The sequence below is a fragment of the Bombus affinis genome, chromosome 14 (assembly GCF_024516045.1).
Source record: "Bombus affinis isolate iyBomAffi1 chromosome 14, iyBomAffi1.2, whole genome shotgun sequence".
In the NCBI taxonomy this organism is placed as follows: Eukaryota; Metazoa; Arthropoda; class Insecta; order Hymenoptera; family Apidae; genus Bombus; species Bombus affinis.
Window position 1 is genome coordinate 7028741 of NC_066357.1, and position 6100 is coordinate 7034840.

Below are 6100 nucleotides of genomic sequence, written 5' to 3' on the forward strand. Positions count from 1 at the left end.
GTGTAATTCACAAGGAAAGCCATTATTTTCTACTAAAGCTATAGTTCGTAAACTGGAACGTATTTTAAACTTTGAATTTATACATATAGCGATTTTAAATAAATAGTTTAAACGCAATACACGTAATTGTTGAATTTTAAAAGGGAAGATTCTCTGAAATGATTTCTTTTGTAAAAAAAAGAATGTTCGTTTGAAAAGTAAGAGGTATTCTAGACTTCTAATTTACATAGTGATTAGAATTCGCGTATTTCCGGCAGGAGGACGTATTTCCAACCTATCTGTGTTTATGTAGCCGTGTAATTTTAGAAACGCTCTTTCTCTGTTTGACAAGTAGTGTTCGCGCACGAGAATGATCTGTGATTTTCCCAGACACAATGACAGATGAGCAGCACGCGTTTTCCTTTGTACTACACCCAGGAAGAACACGCTGCTGTGTATTCCGACGCGTACAATGTACGACATATGAATAAATCGCACGTACAGTAACTCACGAAAGTATTCGAACTCTTATCATAGAAACCTTTTTTGAAATTTTGTTAGCGATATAACGAGACACGTATAATTTCCTTTTTTATAATTCTTCTCTAATTGTAAGGTAGAGAAGTTTCAAGACATTTATTTCAAACATACGCTTGGTGGAAAATCAAAAATGCAGCATGAATAGTACAGCATACAGTCTTGAACATGCAATAAGTACTAAAGATGGTCTCGCTAAATACTGTAGCTTATTAATACAGCTAATGATTGACTGTACAAATATCTTGGCGATTTTTGAAAAGTGTATGCTTCCAATAAATATCTTGCAACTTTTACATACGTTTCCAGATCAGTTTCGAAAAGTGTTGTTGCATAAGTGCAACATTGTGATCGACTAATCGTTTCCTTGATAATCTACGTCAATGGTCGTTAATATAGCGTTTCATATAATACTAGCAACTGTATACATTTCTAAATTTGTTCCAAACGTTACCAATGTAGTCACGTTAGTCGGATCTCATTACGGCGTTAACGAAATTCCAAAATGTCTCGTGTGATGCAGATAATAGATTCGTGAAAGGTTTCTACAAGTGTTCGAGTACTCTCGTGAGAAACTGTACAGCGGCTGTCGTCAGAAACAAAGTACATCGAGATGATGCGAAATGTTATCTCTGTCAGGGGACTATTTTTTCAACGATACGAGCCGCGTGTCGTCATATATAAATTTCCATGTGTGGCAAGCGATCGAGGAAAAACCGTTCAATGATTTGGAAGAAGGTATCGTATGATTTACGGACCTCGTATTCTTCTCTTCGCCGTTATTTACTAACATTTCTCTGTATTCATACACTATACGCAATTACCGCGTTTCGTATGAAAAAGGAAAAGAAGATTGTTCGAAAGCAACGATACAAGGTCACGTTATCACGATCCGATTTACTATATCGATGTATGACGGCATTAACGCGTTCCACGCGTTTATAGTTTCTCTTAGTTATGCTTTACTTGACCAATCCATATTTTGGTCCACCGACCGAGCATTCCGCAATCGCGCCACAGTGGTCGACTGTTTATCGAATTTTGCTTTTACACGCTAGAAGCTTCGATAACGATGCACCGATAGGTAAGTGGAAACGACGCGGCGGTGTTTATCTAAATCTTGCGCTGCCATTTTTAAAAGTATCCCACCAGTGGCTGTCTTCCGAGGATTCGGTGATCACGGTGAATGACGCTAACTTCCCCTTATCACGAGATCCCGTGACGTCGTCTTTATCGTATAAATTATCCACCGGAGAAGACCAGTTCGCCAGTTCAGCTTTCCTCCTCGTACGATCGTGTACTCATGAGGTAGAGACACTTACGACAAGTTTCACTTGTTACTTCGACCAGTTTTCGACCAGCTACGAAATAGAACTTCGCAGTTCTATCTCCAACATCTAGTCCACGGTATATCGACTTGAGCAAAGCAAACAAAGGTGAGCGCTTCTATTTGGTGTCGTTTATTTCGTTCCTTCTTTTTCCTGGTCTTTGCTTCGGAACTTTGACTTTCACTCTTCGCTGTGGTATACGTATATTTCCAAAAATTAAATTATTCTATATTATTCTATATAAATATATGTGTGGTTACTTATACGAGATCGTAAAGGACTTTGCTTTGCGAGATTTTCAATTTGAATCGCTTCGTATTTCTTCGGTGACGATTCTTTTCCTCTTCTTGATTTCTCAGCTTTCGATTTCAGATTACAAATGTCTATGACGTTTAATTATTCATTTCCTTCCTTTTTCCAACTGTAACTTCCAACTTCTGATCGTAGACCATAAATATCCACAATACTGAATCATTATATTTTCCTACTGGATCGCTGAAACCCATAAATTAATCTTCCGTTTCATTTCACTTTCAGATGCTGATCGGTGGAGCCGTAAGCTACGTCGCTGGCAAACAAGCAGTTCGCACAATTTATTGGCGAACGGCGAGTGATGGTCGCCTGTTGAAAACAGCGAAGACCTGCATGTTCCAAGGTCCTCCAAAACCAGCACCCTCCTCGACGTCCGCTAAGTCGGCGTTCGAGGGTCAATCTCATATGGACCCTATACCAAAAGACATCTTCAACTACAGAAATTAGATGGCAATTAACATGACACTGAATCAAATAACCGGGGTTTGGGGGGCGAGGGGGAGGGGATAAAAATAAAAAGATCTTCGGGGTTGGCGACTGCATTTTGTAAATAGTTTTTAATAATTTAAAACAATATTTGTATATGTTAATCGTAGTTTTTATTTGTATAATATAATTATTGCGTAAAATATATTTATTTTCTATCTCGTAAGTTACATGTTTTGTTTCCTGTCTATAATCATCGAGTTCGTGAACTCAATACTCTGATGAATATTCTTCGTTTATCGATATTTACGCGTTCTTCGTAAATTTCTTTCGCGCATCATTGTGCAAAGCTCCATTAGCAATCGAATCTCGAAGTCAATGAGTGTATCATCGAAATAATGACGCACGCGAATTATCGCCATGCGTCTAGGTGAAGCTAGGCATGAATGCTCCCTCTGCGAGCTTTCATAATTGAACTTTGAAATAAGGCCATGCGGGTTTGCGTCACTGATTCTTCTTAGGTAGAGAATAGGAGCCTTTTATACCAATAGTAAATTGTTGGAGATGATAACGATTAATCGTGTGAACAAGCGTGGTCTCTTTACCCGTGAACAGCGGTACGATCGATGCTGGATTATAAAAGGAGCAAGAAAAATCTTCCAACGATATTGCGATCTTGCGTTTCAAACTTCAATTTCATTGAACTCAATTTACTTGAACTTGGTGTACACTTTTGTAAAACTTTCCCGTCATAGTGTATAGACGTGTATTCAAAATACATTCTCGACTGAAAGCAATCTCTTCGTGAAGATTATGAAATTTTTTACGTGCATGAATTTCTTGCTAAATCCGAGTTCCGGTTTTATCGCGAGAAAAAATTCTACGATCATGCACATGCATCGTGCTCTGTTCTGATTCATCGATATCAGATACGTCATCCTTTAACCGTAGACCATCTCGGATGGAAAATGTAAACTACAGAGAATAGCGAGCTTTTTCTTTTCCATCTACGACTCGTAGAGTCTTAAATATAAAGTGGAAGCTTACGTACTTCGATGTGAATTGGGCTGACGCGAATTCTCCGGGCTAATACAGCACAGTATCGGGTAAACCGAGCAGATTGTAGGTAGTTAAGTGCACGCGTACTTAACGGACATTCAAACTTGACTTTTCCGAGAACGGACCTCCATATGAACAAATTCTAGTCTATATTTTCGACTTAGTTTTACACTAGGAATCGCTTTCTTCCAGGTTGTATCATGTTTTCGGAGATATATCGCTATATCCACTATTCCATATCCATTACCAATTCCCATGTCCAAGTCCAATCCACAGTTTACATTTCCATCTCACATTCTACGCATGATATATTTTATCTTATATCCTATGTCCAATAACTAATATTCCCAACCCTCGTTTTTCATTTTATTTCCCCTTATTTCATCTCTTTATGTCATAATTAATATTTTATTCCCCGTTTCTCACATTCTCTAGTCCACGTGTAGTATGGCCAGCCCATATCTTCTATCTTAATTCTCGCATCACATATCTTCTTACACATTTCATATATCTTTTATTCATATACATTCCTTCTCTATATTCCATGTCCAAACCTCTATATCCTTTTTTCTACACCCCAATTCAAATGATCAATTTTCCTAAATCCATTTCCCAGTATGCCATACTTTAAAACTCGTGGGCAACGAAATTCATTTTGTCGGATGGCGACCTTTGGTCGTGGGAAGCGTCGGTTTCTTGTGGAATTTGCGGGCAACGAATTTCGTTTGCGGGAAGTGAAAATTCCTCGTAGCCAATTTGCGAGGTACATTTTACGTTCTGTGTGCATTCTCTGGGTGTTCTCTTGCGTCTGATTTGGAATGGCGAATTTAATGAACTACGACGCGAGAAACAGGATGTGGGACATGGAAAAATGTCGAATGAAAAGAATGGAATAGCATCATGGGCTAGAGAATATTGGATATGGGATGTTAGTATCGGATCGTGTACACTAGATACGCGATGGAGAATATATGTTGGACATATACGTGGGAATGTATGGAATATGGGGCGGAAGTTCGAGGAAATTGGTAGTTCGATTTGGAATGTAGGGAAAAGGAAATAAAGTATAGGATATGGAACGTAGGGAAGGATAAATGGAGTATGGAGCACGGTTTAATAAACATTGGAAACAGAATGTGGAAGAAGGCATGTAAAAAATGTGCGATAGAATGAAGGGCGTGGACATATTAAATGTAAGATATGAAAAGGAAATATGTACTGTAGGAATTGCGATAGAAGATATGGGCTAAGGATGCTGAATATAAGAGACAACATAAGGAATAGTGATGGTAAAAGATGTAACTCCAGCTAAATCCTTTTTACCTTTCTCTACAAATTTTTCGGAATAACCTAATGTGTATTTTGTAGCTTCTATCGTACATTTTAAGATTTGTTTTAAACTTTGCCAATCTCATTGCAAAACTTGTGAAGTTTTAAAATATTTCCTTTAACAAACATAATAGATTCGCAAATGATTCGTATAATTATTGGTAATTAATAAATATTTGTGACCTATGTAAATGCAATCCAAGATGATGAAATGCCTTAGAAATTGCACGTAAATAAAAAGGATGCAACGACGAACTTTCAACCCCCTGTGTCGCCTACGATAAGAATAATCGACCGGAACGCTTGGGTTTACTAAGATAAAGGAAAGAACGTAAGTTGTGGGTCAAGGTCTTCGACATTCGATGCACGGTCTTCGTTCAGCACGAAGTAGGTTTCCCTAAACAGCCTGAAGACTACTCTACTCACCAGGCGAAACTTTTTCACGCTTGACATCCAACTGATAACCTCCAGACAACTTCTTTCTTCCAAACAAAAAATAAACAAACTTTTTTACGATCTTTCTTTTTTTTTGGTTATTACGTTTGATCAATTAACAGGTCAATCGATATGTCATAAAAAGAAAACGCACGAAGAAAAATAAAAGCGATAAGATAATGGCGAAAAGAAAAAACAGGGATAAAATCATTAATGGTATCAGGCCGCTATGCTTGAAAGCCGGATATCCGGCGTACTGTCAACTGCGCAAGAATCGCAGAAGAAGAGGGTTGATGAAAATGGAAGAAGCCAAGGGTTTCGAGATTTGGTCAGAAACTAGTGCCAACTCTAGCGAAGGGTTTGAGGCGCGTCTAGCCTTTGAATAACGTTTGGAAAATTCCGATACAATACTCTTCATACTGCGTGTTAATTTTCCACCACGTGTACGTTTGCAATGAGTATCTTGTACTTTTTATATACGTTCTCATAATATCAATAATATTTCATGTTCTCTCATTCTCTCTATTCAATTTTTATATCCAACAAGAGGTGGTCTCTAACTCGTGAAAGATTTTCACATACGCATTGAGGTCTTAAGGATTTCTACAATAGTATTCTAAAAAGTCTTCCGCTATCTAATCACATAATTTTCCACAATCTACGTTCTATTAAATCCCTACTGCCCACGAGATTCT

The 6100-nt window shown here is 38.0% G+C and overlaps 1 long non-coding RNA gene across 1 annotated transcript; it reads left to right on the forward strand.

Moving 5' to 3' along the window:
* Window positions 1–460: 460 nt before the first annotated feature.
* Window positions 461–1898, forward strand: LOC126924352 (uncharacterized). The gene is made up of 2 exons (XR_007713491.1): window positions 461–1600; window positions 1669–1898. It is a non-coding gene; the product is annotated as an uncharacterized LOC126924352 (long non-coding RNA).
* Window positions 1899–6100: the final 4202 nt, after the last annotated feature.